The following is a 15211-nucleotide window of genomic DNA, read 5'->3' as shown; positions in this document are numbered from 1 at the left end:
CAGATCTATCTAGGAATAGGAAACAGACTATATAGTTTTGGAAGTATGCAGGGGGATGGAATAGGAGGATAAAGTAGAACATGGTGTGTGTGTGTGTGTGTGTGTGTGTGTGTGTGTGTGTATGAACATGAAAGGGGGTTAGATCAGCTTATTCTATACAATCTACATAGTCTTAAAATGAATGCTTGAATGGAGAGGCCAAGCATATGGTAGCTGTAAACTTCACAAGACTAGGAGCCTCAGCACTTCCAATCAGGTACAGAAAGCCTGGAGGGATGCTGGAGAAGCACTGGTCTTACAGTGCATGTTTGGAACCTGAAGAAGATGAGTTGCAATACAACTAAAGGAATACAGCAGCAACAGTAGACGCCTCTACAAGATAAATCAATTTCCTAACCAGAGAGAAGACAGGCAGGCAAAGAAGAGTTTCCTTTCACTACTTGATTCTGTCTAGATTGCCATAGGACATCAACGTGGGTCTTCTTGCTTCATATAATTTGATCTTGTGGCTAGCTATTTAGTCAATTTCATATCCCATTAAGCAGACAACCAGGTTTTACCATCACAATATTTTTTTTCCATATTTACAGAATGTAAAATCGAAATTTTGATAGGTATTTTAATGATGTATAGTCCTACGTTGGAAATTTTAACAATATTAAATCTTCTAACTGGTGAAACAGATATCTTTCCATTTATTTATGCCTTTAACCTTTAAAAAATGCACATGAGTGCTTTGATTGCACGCATGCATGTGCCCATGTTTGTGTCTGGTGTCCATGAAGAGCACAAGAAGGTTTTGGATTCCCTGGAACTACAGTTGCAGGTGGTTGTATGCTGTCATAGAGGAGCTGAGAGTTAAACCTCATCCCACACTTGTGCCTTTTTATTTTCAATAGGGTTTTATAGTTTCCCATGTACATTGCTTTTACCTACTGAACAAAATGGGTTTCAGAGCATTTTATTGTTTTTACACCATCTTTTAATGACAGTTTCTTAGTTTGCCTTTTAGATTGTTCAGTGATAGACTGTAAAAGCACAAATGCTTTTTTTTTATTCCATGTCTTGAAGCTTTGCTTAGTTATGTGATCTAATGTCTTTTTTTTTTTAAATCCTATAAGTATTCTCCTACCAAGAAGACCATGTCATATGAGAATTAAGATACTTGTATAGTCTGTCCAGGTTTGGAGGTATCTCTTATTTCCCTTTTTTGATTGGTTGTATTGGTTAGGACTCCATGTACTATATTTAGGAGAAATATCAGATTGAGGATTCTTATAGGAAACGTTTTCAGTTTCTCAACATTCAGTATATAATTTAAGCTATGAGTTTTTTTCATATATGACCTTTATTCTGTTCAAGTAATTTCTTTCCATTTCTAATTTGTTCCATATGTTTTTATCATGAAAGGTTGTTGAGATTTTTCAAAAGCTTCACCCACAGCTATTAAGATGCTTATGCGATTTTCATATGGTGAGCCATCTGTACATTCCAGGGTAAATCCAAATTGGTCATGGTGTATAATCCTTTTAACATGCAATTGAATTCAGGTTGCTGGTATTTTGTGAAGACTTTTAAATTTATAATCATCAAGAATATTGATTAGACTGTAGTTTTCTAGCAATTTCTTGGCCTGGTCTTATTAGTTGTGTAATGTTGGTCTAGTAGAATGTGTTTAGAAGTGTCTCCATCTCTTAAACATTCTAGAAATATTGAGTATTCCTAATATTTCTGTAAATGTTAGCTAGAATTATCGAGTACTACCATGGGATCCTGGATTTTCTTGGTTGTGATACTTTTTATTATTTATGTAATAGTCACATTCAATAGTATTTTTTCAGTTTCTATTTATTTATGATTTAGCTTGCTTGGTTCATGTTTTTTTTTTTTTAGGAATTTATCCATTACCTTCAAATTATTCAAAATTTTCTCTGTACAGTTTTAAAACCACAGAAGTAACAAAAAGATATGTCATCAATTATTTTTATGCATTTATTTCTGGTTTTATTTATTCATTTATTTATTTGAGTGTTTCCTTCCATACTGAGAACTGAATCCAGCTTCAAATCTTACATTCTAGGCAAAAGCTATACCTCTGAGCTATAGTCATAACTGATTCCTTCCTCTTAAACTACTAAGAGCTTATCAGTTGTATCAATGTCCTTATACTGAAACAGCTCCTAGTATCATTGATAATTTTCAATTTTATTTTTATTCTCTTTTTTTATTATTTCCTTAGCCTCCTCTTCTCAAATTGGGTATTTAGGCATGGTTTGTTATTTTGAAGTATACAACTAGGTTGCTACTATAATTTTTGTTTAATTGGCATATTAAAGATTATAAACTTTCTTTTTATTACAATGTATTAACTGTACAAATGGATTTCATTGTGATATCTCAGAGTATGCATGCAGTGTATTTAGTCATAGTAACTCACTATATTGACTTTTATTACATGTTTTCAGTCCCTGATTCTACATATGACATAAAACATGGGATTCTTGTCTTAATGGGACTAGCTTTTCTTAAACAAAAAACTAAAATTGTTAGTACTATATTTGCAGTATCTCATAAATTTTAATATGCTGTGTTTTTATCTCCTTTGTCTCAAGATGTTACTTGCTCCTCTTGATTACTACTTCAACCCAGTCATTGTTCAAACGTATTCTTTACTTTCCACATATGAACTTTATCTTTGCTTCAAATATTTTGATTTCTACTTTCATTCCATGATGGAAAGAAATGTTACCTAGTAATTTGAGCCTTCTTAAATGTGTAAATAATTGTCTTAGGACATAGCATGTGACAAAACCTGGGAAAGGTTCCAGCTGCAGTTTTAAAAGAATGTATCATCTGCTGGATGGTATTTCAATGTGATACAGAAAGCTCTTTATATATGCCACTGCGAGCCATTTGGGTTATAGCATTAAGTTCTCTCTCTCTCTCTCTCTCTCTCTCTCTCTCTCTCTCTCTCTGTCTCTGTGTGTGTGTGTGTGTGTGTGTTTGTATGTGTGTGTGTGTGTGTGTGTGTGTGTGTGTGTGTGTTTTAAGGAGAGAGAAATAGAGTTCAAGTTAGAGACAGAGAAAGACTGAGAGAGGGAAGGAGACCATAAAAACAGGAAAAGGTATTTGGAAAGTAGAATGGGACCAGAACAAGAGAGAAATGAAACAAGAGGGGACAAATATAAACAAAGTGTGTTATTCATGTTTAGATATGTCATTATGAAATCCATTATTCTGTAGACTACCAAGAAGCTAATTAAAAATGTAAGGTTAATTAAACTGCTTAAAGTATATAGAACAGTTGAATGGATTCAGAAAAAAAAAAAGTACACTGGGTTATCGATTGAGCTCAGAGGTAGAAATTTTGCTTAGCACACATAACACCTTGGTTAAACCCCCAGAACCGCAAACTGTGAAAATAAAATTAGATGCTAATGTATGCTGTGAGACTAGCATCTGACTTAAGTGTGCAGATAGATGGAAAGAGAAAGGAAAGGTGAAGGTGAAGCAGTTTCCTAGCTGATCTTCCATCTCGGTATTCTATGCATTATTGAAAATGAACCTGAGTTCTCCAACAGTGTCACCAGCATTTGGCTTCTATGTTTCAGTGTTTGGAACTTGGGTTCACATGTATTGGTAACTGCCATGTATGACTTGAGAAAGAAAAATTTTACTATTATACAATATTCTTCCTTGGCTCAAGGACATTTTCTGAGTTAAAATATATTTTTTCTGTGACATCTAGGACCAGCCATGTTTTCACTTGAATAATATATGTAATATTTTCCATCCTTTCTCTTTCCACCTATGCTGTATATTTGGTTAGCAAATGAATGTAGTCACTACAGAAATCTGTATGGGGTTCAAAGAGGTCACAACCTAAAATACATCAATTACTTATTCAGCTATATTCTTTGGAGTATGAGCCTGTTAAATTGTACATTAGCACATTTTTATATTCTGACTAGAGATGATTACCCATAGGAAGGGCTTATTACTATTACTCTGTTATTTTCTGATTGATCTGTCCCACTATTACCTCTTGTTATTTGATAATGTAAGCCTGTATCCATTCTCATTGGCAGTAAACACAAAATTTTCCTGTGTTCATTTGGTATCTCAATGATCATTTTAATTATTTTTTCATTTAATTGTTATATGTCCATTTATCCAGATCCAGCTTATAGATATTTATTTGATTAGTCTGATTAGGTCATATGCCTTTGTTCAGGTGCCTTATAGCATTGTGTTGGAATGTACAGTGTTTACAGACCAACATAGAAGAAAGACCTGCATTACCCAGTCCAACCGGAAAGTCTTTGAGGTCCTTTTTCGGGCATCCAATGATTTTTGTCTTCTCTGGGCTTGCATTTATCATTTTTCAGTTAGAGAACTTTTCCAGCTTTTCCCCAAGAATGTGAAACTTATTTATCCTTCTTGTATCAGTCTATAGGGCTAAGCATGTAAGGGTTGTTGATTCCATTCACATTCAGTGATGAGAGTCAGAAATTAGTCTGTTGTGAAACCTTCACACAGAGTCAGAATATTAGATTTACAGGAAGAGATATCAGAAAGGGAGACTGATAGTTATGTTTACAAGCAAGATATACAGCAAGGGAATTGAAAGAAAAAGGAAATATTAATTAAGAAATTAATGCTTGAGCACATGAGGAGATGTCTGCCAGTGGGGCTGTGCATCCCGAGCTTGAGGAACAGCCAAGGGGTCCTTGTCCATTGTGGCTGGGTCATCAGCCATGGGGCCCTTCTTCTGGCCCCTCAACACTATGGATGAGGAGGAAGAGCCTATCAAAATCCCATCACTGTGCATGAACTGTTACCAGTCACAGTGCATGAACTGTTTCTAGAATGGCATGATGTAACTTTTGCTCACCAAGCTCGCCTTCTTTAGAGAAACAATCAATAGGGAGCTCCTTTTATTTCTGTGAGCACTGTGACTGGAACAACATGGAGATCCAGTCAGCAGGTAGGATCCAGAAACAGGGAGTGTGCTACCCATTAACCATTAGGGACCAAGAGAACATGAACAGAGAAGATATGAAGACTGACTCAGCCACCACTAGGATCCCAAGCTGTATTTTGAAATTCCATCTTTCAGCTAGAAGGGAGCTAATGACTATTATTATACGACTGATCAGTCATGCAGTCTCTGGCCTGGAACAGGACCAGCCCACAGGACAGGCAATGGAAGGTGCCATAACAGAAAGAATTGATGAGTTCATTGGCACAATGAAGGACCTAAAGCAAATGACTCAGTGATCACATACTACATCCGGATTCCACAGCAAGCTGAGATGCTGTGGCTCCAAGCAGGAGAACCTGAGAAATCACAAGAGAATGAACTTAGAAACAAAGTGTACCATTTCAACACAAACTGCCCAGAGTGCAATGCTCCAGCTGAAACCAACATGAACCTTGTCCAAAATCTCCCCCACTTTAAAGAGGTTATGATCATGGACACCAACTGTGAGAATTGTAGGCATCAGAATAATGAGGTGAAGTCTGGAGAAGCAGTAGAGTCCTTGGGTACCAGAATAATTCTTTACATCACAGTTCCCTCAGACATGACCAGAGACCTACTTAAGTCTGACACTTGTAGTGTGGAACTCTCCGAACTTGAGATTGAACTGGGAATGACTGTCCTTAAGGTCAAGCTCATCACTCTAGAAGAATTGATGAAAAACATCTGAGAATTGATAACTAAGAACCCATTCACACTGGGTGACAGCTCGAATCCTGACCAGTTGGAGAAACTTCAGGGGCTTAGCTAGAAGTTTAATCATATCACTGAGGGCAAGATGAAGGCCCACTTTTTTCATGAATGGTCCAGCAGGAAACAGTTACCTGAAGAATGTCTATGCACCTGAAGATGATCCGCAGATGAAGGTATAGCCATACAAGCACACCTTTGACCAAAATGAGGAGCTCAGCCCCTATGACTTGAAGACAGAAGGCTATGAGGGAGGTCTGGCCCCACAGTGGCAGCAGTGGGCAGATCACAGGCCCACTGCAGTGCCACTTACACCGCAGGGTATTTATTACTATTGGAAATCGATGAGTTTCCAAGCCCTTCCCCATGGTGGGAAGGATAACACTTTAGCTAGAAATCTAAGCACTCAACATGAGCAGTTGGTAATGCACCTGCAGGCCTAGTGTGTTCCTGGACCTTCTTTTGGAGGTTTCAAGTCAGTATGAGAAGAACCTCAGAAATACCATGTGGTGTTTTACCTGGCATCACCTTTTGCCTATCAATATTCTGCCCTTCAGTGATGGACCTTTGAAATTTGGGAATGTGAAATACAAGTTGCAGCTGGCATGGGCATATGAAGTACTAAGTTTCAGCAAGAGCAAACATCTGAAGGGTGCAGTGGGCACAGGTGAAGAAGCTCACCTTAAAGTGATGGCTTTTAAACAACAATAAAAAAGAAAAAAAAAACAAAAAATGAATGCCTATGATTTTTCAGGTGCCTTGATGGTGCAGTAAATTATATAAAAATTCCAAAGAGTCAAAGGAATTAGAAGTTATAGAAAAAATAATTAAAATATGAGTGAGCTATTGCTTTTGCTAGAGTAGTAAAAGTGGGTATATTTCACTGGCATATGAAATGAATATAGCGTAACTAAACAAATGCTCCTTATAAAATGTTCAGGCACATGAATGGTGACAGGCCACAAAGGGTGGAACAGTGTATCTTGTTATATTACAAAACATGTAGAATATGAAGAAGAAGTTGGTAAGTGAAGATGTAGATTACTGAGCTTCCCATTCTTTTTTTTTTTTTTTTTCAGGTATCTTCTTAAGATAGTGACTTTATATCTGGATCCATGTATAGAATTGGGATTGTCCACTCAAATGGTAGTTGTACTTATACATTCTTTTTTTTTTACATATTTTCCTCAATTACATTTCCAATGCTATCCCAAAAGTCCCCCACACCCTCCTCCCCACTTCCCTACCCACCCATTCCCAATTTTTTGACCTTGGCATTCCCCTGTACTGGGGCATATAAAGTTTAAGTGTCCAATGGGCCTCTCTTTCCAGTGATGGCCGACTAGGCCATCTTTTGATACATATGCATCTAGACTCAAGAGCTCCAGGGTACTGGTTAGTTCATAATGTTGTTCCACCTATAGGGTTGCAGTTCCCTTTAGCTCCTTGGGTACTTTCTCTAGCTCCTCCATTGGGGGCCCTGTGATTGATCCAATAGCTGACTGTGAGCATCCACTTCTGTGTTTGCTAGGCCCCAGCATAGTCTCACAAGAGACAGCTATATCTGGGTCCTTTCAGCAAAATCTTGCTAGTGTATGCAATGGTGTCAGCGTTTGGAGGCTGATTATGGGATGGGTCACTGGATATGGCAGTCTCTAGATGGTCCATCCTTTCGTCACAGCTCAAACTTTGTCTTTGTAACTCCTTCCATGGGTGTTTTGTTCCCAATTCTAAGGAGGGGCATAGTGTCCTCACTTCAGTCTTCATTCTTCTTGAGTTTCATGTGTTTAGCAAATTGTATCTTATATCTTGGGAATCCTAAGTTTTGGGCTAATATCCACTTATCAGTGAGTACATATTGTGTGAGTTCCTTTGTGATTGTGTTACCTCACTCAGGATGATGCCCTCCAGGTCCATCCATTTGGCTACATTTACACAATGGAGTACTACTCAGCTATTAAAAAGAATGAACTTATGAAATTCCAAGCTTCCCATTCTTTTGGGGGAAAATTGTGTGGGTCTTCTTACTCTGCTACATGGCAATGTCAACTTCATTAATCATCAGATTAGTTACTTTTCTGTTGCTATTGTAAAACTCCATGGCCAAGACAACTCAACTGCAAAAGGAAGTTTCTATTTGGATTTATGATTCCAGAGGGAAAAGAGTCAATCATGGAAGCAAGCAGCAGACATGGCAGCAGGAACTCAATGGTGAATGTTTATATCCTGAACCATAACCAAAAAGGAGAGAGAGAGAAAACAGAGTGGTAGAGGCTCTGAGATCTCAAAGCTTACCTTCCTCTAGCAAGGCCACACCTTCAAAGCTTCCACAAACAGCATTAACAACTTGGAGCCTATCTACCTATGTGATAATGCTCATTTCAAATACTGCAGTCATCTATGAATTCTCATTTATTTAGTGAGGGAGACCATTTAGTATATTGACTAAGAAATCTAGTAAGTGCAGGTGCAGAAAGGGATAATTTATTGCTATCAAAACCTATGAGAATGAGAGAAATAAGAGCAGAGGTAGACACTTTAAATTATAAGATGACTCCTCTCTCTCTTAGATAGAGAGAAAGGAAAATATTAAGTGACATTTTGAAATAGAGGGGAGGAACTTGAAGCATTTTACATTGAATTGTCTGTGTTTTTTTATTGACTGGATGTAATATTTGGTTTTCAAAATATTATTATAATTTTTTCTGATTAAAATGTAATAAGTGTTGAAAATCCTGAACAATAAGAAAGATTCACTTTTCCTTCTGTTTGGAATTATGACCATTGGGTAAAATTGAAGCACTATGAAGAGTAGATTATTTATACTAAAACAATCTTCATGAAAAAGACAAATGAACAATAAATAATAGAATCATTTATCAGCATATACAGACATAATGAATGTCAAAGGAGTGTTTAGCAGAGACAAGAGTTTCATCAAATAAGGTGACCATGGTCTTGGCCTTGACACATGAAAACATAACTGACACTCAACTAATTTTGTACATTACAGGGAAGTATGATCCCCTGTTCTGTCAACCTATGAGCACCTTACTTGATGTCCTCTACTTTCCTTTTATTAAGAGTTCTTTATACATCAGAAGGTAGTAAAAACTGAAATCTCAGGAACCAAGACTGAGAGCAATAAACAAACAAACAAACAAACACATGGAGAACCAGTATGGAAAGTTTACAGATACAGTTTGTTTTGTTTCATAAACGAAATGGTCACTTAGGAGAACAGGTGTTTTTAGGTTAACAAACTACTTCATTGACAAAGAAAGTAGACATAATGAGAACTGAATATATAATCTTTGTAGTACATTCATGCATGTATAATAATAGCAGGGTAATAAGTCTGAGCTAACTCATTAATCAGTGATTCACTAGTGATGCAACTGATCCCTCTTGCATATGTTCAGCTAAGCTGCCTGTGCACATCATAAAGGCTTTAATCATCACACGTGCCAATGGTTAGTAGTATCTTATACTCATCCTACTTCACAGAACTATTAATGAAATCAATTAAATGGTGCCTGAAAGTTATTTGAGTGCTTTGGAAAAACACACAGTGTAACTATGAGGCGTTCTTAAAATTTACCTTCCCCCTTCCTTGAATCACTTATTTAGCATTTAGCCTGAGTCGCTTTCCTTCTTGAGTACTTTCATTGTTTTCCATAATTGAGAAAAGCAGATTTTCAAACTGGGCTTTAAATAATGACTCCTTTTCTAGTCTATGACCCCCATCGTGAACCATGCTCACACTTTTCGTGTATTACTAACTCATCAACAAAGTAAGCCTCAAGATATACTATGGTTGTCATCCCAACAAGTTAAATGTAATTAAACATCTTGGCTATAAATGGAAAATTGCCGTTATAGCAATGGGTATACTATAAACACATCTGCAACTAATGAAAAAATTAAACAGTTTGATATAGGCCCTCAGTGGGCCAGAGCTCTTCATGGAAATGAAGTGTCTTATAATCATATGCAAATTTTAAATATACATTAGCCTTACTCCCAGGTTAGTACTCTATTTATAAACTAAACCAAAGCATATTTGGTGACAGTTTTTATGCAGATGTGTATTGATGTTAGATTTATACTTTGTTGATTGTTAATTATAGCACCCATCTTTTAATGTATTTATTGGCTTTTGTATACTTTCTTGGAGAAATATCTCATTGTTTATATGATGAAAATGGTCTGTGAGTAATTACAAAATTTTTCTAAGCTAGGAAGCAGCTTATAAGTAATAAGGCCAAATTTGCAACATCCAACTTACCTGTGGCGCCTTTAATGCTCTGCGTGTTGTTTATTTAGTTCAATCATACTGGCTGCACTACTTTGCTCTCTCTTTCTTTTTTCCAAGAGATTTTTGGACAGAATGTGAGTAACCACCTTTGTGGAAATTATGTGAATATCTACCATAATTTGGCACAGTAAGGAAACAGAAAGTAGTGAGAGAATGATCTTTTGGCTTTCCACCTTTGAAACCAGGGCTCAAATTCCTTTTCAAGTGGCAAACTCACCTGACAACTAACTCTGAAGTGCAAGGTAATATCGGAAAGGTGTCTATAAGGCTGTATTTTTAAATGACCAGAAAGCTCTACTATAATATATTAATGAAAATCATTTGTATAAGAAGCATAAGTGAGAGGCAAAAATAACTTAAAAAACACGAACTTTCTATTTTTAGAATGAATTCATTTTTATGAATGTGTTCACTGAGGGCAGCTATCATTCCCCCAAATCTTGTTCTGTCTGCATTGACAGCAATAGCATCAATTCTGAAGTATATTTTAGTAGTTCGATCTTCTAATCCATGACATTCGGTGATTAATAGATGCTTTGCAAATGTCTGAGAATGAAAAATAAAATAGAGCAATGATTTTCACAATGTAATTTTGTACCACAAACTAGGGAAGAACACTATGTAGATACTCACTTAAAACCTGAATATTGTGTGTAATTTTATATCATACAAATGACTTTACATGGTTTATTTTACACTGTAGCTACAAATCTAGAAAGAGTCTAGCACATTCGAATATGTGTCCTCGCAGTTGAGGGTATCTCTGCATCATTTAGATAATAACCTTGAGTATCATTTATACTTTGTAAATATAGGCATGAAATAACCATTGGAAACTTTTTGCTCCCTCATAAATAGATTTTTCAGGATATGACCCAGACACATCAGGAGTGGTTTACATATATCTGGTTCTACTAATATATTTGAAAGAAGTTCATGCCTATAATTCAAACACTCAAGAGGCAAAAATGATTATTTCAGGTCTAGTTTGGACTACTAAGAGAGTTCGGGGGGAGGGTGTTGGTGAGATGGCTCAGTGGGTAAGAGCACCCGCCTGCTTTTCTGAAGGTCTGAAGTTCAAATCCCAGCAACCACATGGTGGCTCCCAACCACCCACGTAATGAGATCTGACTCCCTCTTCTGGAGTGTCTGAAGACAGCTACAGTGTACTTGCATGTAATAAATAAATAAGTCTTAAAAAAAAGAGAGAGGTGTTCAGGGACACACTGATTTAGATAGTGAGAAATCTCAGAAACATAGGAGTAGGAATATAGCTATTGTAGAAATATTTGCCCTGTATGTGCAAGGCTCAAGCTTCATCTTCATTGCAGTAATCATCATCATCGTCGTCGTCATCATCATCACATCATGCATACTTTGGTTCTTATCATAATATACATCTTTCAAATAACAAATGATATCATAGTTTAATGCAATAATGATGTATTGCTTTTCATATCAATAATTATTCGGGATCTCTCTTGGTTTGCTTATTCTTTGTGAAGTTTAGAAAGTTGAGTAATTCTAATATTGGTTTGCTTATTCTTTGAGAAGTTTAGAAAGTTGAGTAATTCTAATATTGTTTTGCTTATTCTTTGTGAAGTTTAGAAAGTTGAGTAATTCTAATAAATTAAACTGACTCAAGTATGTAATAAATAGATCCCCCCTTTCAGGTTCTGTGTGTCTGTTCATGTGTATGTGTACAGATGCACTCAATGTAGATGAAGTCACTTATGTGTGCATATGTAGTAGTCAAAAGAATAGCTTCAGCTATCTTTAGCATTCTTGACCTTACTTTTTGAGACAGTGGCTTTCAGTAACCTGGATTTTGCAGATTGGACTAGAACTTCATGCCATATGACTTCATATGTCCCCAATGCTCCAACCTAACACTGGGGTTACAGGTACATGTTATCACATTGGTGTTTATGTGAATGTTATGTGGATCAGAATTCAAGTCCTCCTGATTGTGTGACAATCACTTTACCAACTAAGAGGCCGTTAACCCAATTTTTATATTTACCACATTGAAGTAAATAGTGGTCAGGCTGTGGTTTTAACATTTTTACCCTTGTTAACAATTAATTATTTCTAATAAATCTAGTGTTTATGTTTACAGGTCTATGTAAGGATATTGAGCGAACATTTGCAATACATGGGATTTTACCACAAGAACAGTCACCAATTTCTATTTCAGTTTCAGAAATTCTCACATTGCTTTGAAATTGTGATTATCCACCTGCCTTCCCTACTAAACTGAGAACCTCTAAATACCAAAAACCTCATTTTATTCACCTCTGCCTCTCCAGAACTTAACACATTTAACATCTAGTAAGAACAAAATGGATGTACTTAGATAATGAAATTGCTTCAAAAAACTATTTTTTAAAATTAAACAGATAATTTCATAATTTGGAGCTCAATTAATCTCTTTAAACAAACTTTTGCCTTCTACTCCTGTGTTGCATTAAGTTTTACCTTCTGCTTCCTGTTTCTATAGAGTCTTTTCCAATGGTCTCTTAGGAGACCTTCAATTTTAGTAGAAGCAGATATGTTGTGGAAATTGCTTTATTGCTTGTTTGATTTTGGTTATTTCAAAACAGAGTTTAACATCCCTGGCTGTCCTGGAACTCACCCTAAAGACCAGGCTGGCCTAAAACTCAAGGAAATCCACTTGCCTCTGCCTCCCATGCCTGGTTGGAAAAATCGATTTTTGATGAAAGATGATTTGAGTCTGATGATTATGATGGAGACTGTTTGATCCAGTAGTACATAGCACTGTCATTAAATAGGAATTTAAACAGCCTGCAAAACCAAATAATTCTGGATGAAACTAGAAAAGAAAGAAAAAGAATCTTTTCTACCAGGTGAGAGCCATCTAAAGAACTATTCGATGTTTAAAACATCCAAGGTAATTACATTTGCTTTAACTCTTCTACTTTTCCAAAGTTTTCTGATATGCCTTAGAGCCTTAGGTCTTCTCGTTGAATGTTTAACATATAAAGTAAACTTACCTTTGTCTACCTTCTACATGATTCTCTATAGCTAGCTTTAGGAGTTAGAAAGCTTCCAAGAAAAAAATATCCCTATCTACGAGGGTACATTTTCAAATTTACCTTTAATCAAAATTAGATAACTGATCTCAACTTTTTGAGTTATACTTTGCTTATAGACTTTCAAATGTTCCAGAAGCTTCTACAGGATGGAAGGTTATGTATTTGTGTTCCATACTAAAAGTAGTGTATTAGTCAGGGTTCTCTAGAGTCACAGAACTTATGGATAATTTCTAAATAGTAAAGGAATTTATTGATGACTTACAGTCGGCAGCCCAATTCCCAACAATGGTTCAGTCGCAGCTGTGAATGGAAGTCCAAGGATCTAGCAGTTACTCAGTCTCACGCAGCAAGCAGGCGAAGGAGCAAGGGCTCGAGCTAGACTCCCTTCTTCCAATGTCCTTATATTGTCTCCAGCAAAAGGTGTAGCCCAGATTAAAGGTGTGTTCCACCACACCTTTAATCCCAGATGAAAGGCATAGCCAGATTAAAGGTGTGTTCCTTAACTCGGAGATTCAATCTTCTGGAATCCATAGCCACTATGGCTCAAGATCTTCAAACCAAGATCCAGATAAGGATCTCCAAGCCTCCAGATAAGGGTCACTGGTGAGCCTTCCAATTCCGGATTGTAGTTCATTCCAAATATTGTCAAGTTGACAACCAGGAATAGCCACTACAATCCACCCCTTGTCAACTTGACACAAATAATATCTCATGTTCACATGAAACAATAACAAGGTTGTAAATACGCCTAACATGATATAACTATCCCTCGTACAATCGCAAACGCAGTAAATTTACAATGGGCATTCATATTACTTTATAATCCTCGTTTCTGCAACTGGTTACGTGGCCTTAATTGGTATTTATAACTACCTTCCTCTACTACCCATTCTGTATTTCCTTCACCTTCAGCCAGCACCTCAGCAGGTCTTGGCTCTTTTCCTGGAGGATTGACCCATACCTTCATTCCTGATGGGTCTGCGTCCTTTGTCATCCTGCTTGGATTAGGCTGTTGTAGTTTCCCATTGACTTTAATCACAGGACATGGTAGTACTAAGAGACGCCCTAAGGGATCTCCTGCACTCCAGACATAATCTTGCTTACCACCATTGTGAAGAGGTAATCCAATTTCCCCATGGTAATCTGGATCTATCACCCCTCCTAACACTGTTATTCCTTTTTTAGCCTGTTGGTTTAAGGGCATTAGAAGCCCAAAATGACCAGGGGGAAGTTTGAGCTTCCAGTTCAATGGAATGTTTGTTGTAGCTCCTGGTAGGAGCACTCCCCTCTCTGGAGCCAAAACTTCTAAGCCAGCAGAACCTAGAGTTATGGGGACAGGAAGCAAAAATTTTCCTAGAGGGTCACTAGGAGTGATAGTAAGTGGAACTATTCCTTTTTCCACCCCTTGATTCCTGGACCCATGAATCCTGGCTATGGGTGAAACTGTACCATATATCGAGCGCTGATTCAAAGCATATACTGCCTTCTGAAGAACTCTACCCCAGCCTTCCAAGCTGTTACCACCTAATTGGCGCTGTAACTGCGTCTTCAAAAGGCCATTCCATCTTTCTATCAGCCCAGCTGCTTCAGGATGATGGGGAATGTGGTAAGACCAGTGTATTCCATGATCGTGGGCCCACTGTCGTACTTCTCTGGCTGTGAAATGAGTTCCTTGGTCAGAAGCAATACTGTGTGGAATACCATGACGATAGATAAGGCATTCTGTCAGTCCATGAATGGTGGTTTTAGCAGAGGCATTACGTGCAGGAAAGGCAAATCCATAACCAGAATAAGTATCTATTCCAGTAAGAACAAAACGCTGTCCTTTCCACGAAGGAAGTGGTCCAATGTAGTCAACCTGCCACCAGGTTGCTGGCTGGTCACCTCGAGGAATGGTGCCATATCTGGGGCTCAGTGTTGGTTTCTGCTGTTGGCAGATCTGGCAATCAGCAGCAGCTGTAGCCAGGTCAGCCTTGGTGAGTGGAAGCCCATGTTGCTGAGCCCAAGCATAACCTCCATCTCGACCACCATGGCCACTTTGTTCATGTGCCCATTGAGCAATGACAGGGATGGCTGGGGAGAGAGGCTGATTGTCCACAGAACGGG

General features: G+C 37.4%; 1 protein-coding gene and 1 pseudogene across 1 annotated transcript in view; one reads left to right on the top strand and one right to left on the bottom strand.

Annotated features, from left to right (window-relative positions):
- Il1rapl2 (interleukin 1 receptor accessory protein-like 2) overlaps positions 1-15211 on the bottom strand; it is a 1278324-nt gene that overhangs the window by 320572 nt on the left and 942541 nt on the right. The gene's annotated exons all lie outside the window — the stretch shown is intronic.
- On the top strand, positions 4678-6000 carry Gm15000 (predicted gene 15000; annotated as a pseudogene).

The sequence above is a fragment of the Mus musculus genome, chromosome X (assembly GCF_000001635.26).
Source record: "Mus musculus strain C57BL/6J chromosome X, GRCm38.p6 C57BL/6J".
NCBI lineage: Eukaryota > Metazoa > Chordata > Mammalia > Rodentia > Muridae > Mus > Mus musculus.
Note: the sequence above shows the minus strand (reverse complement) of the source record. Positions and strands in the feature narration are given on the sequence as shown.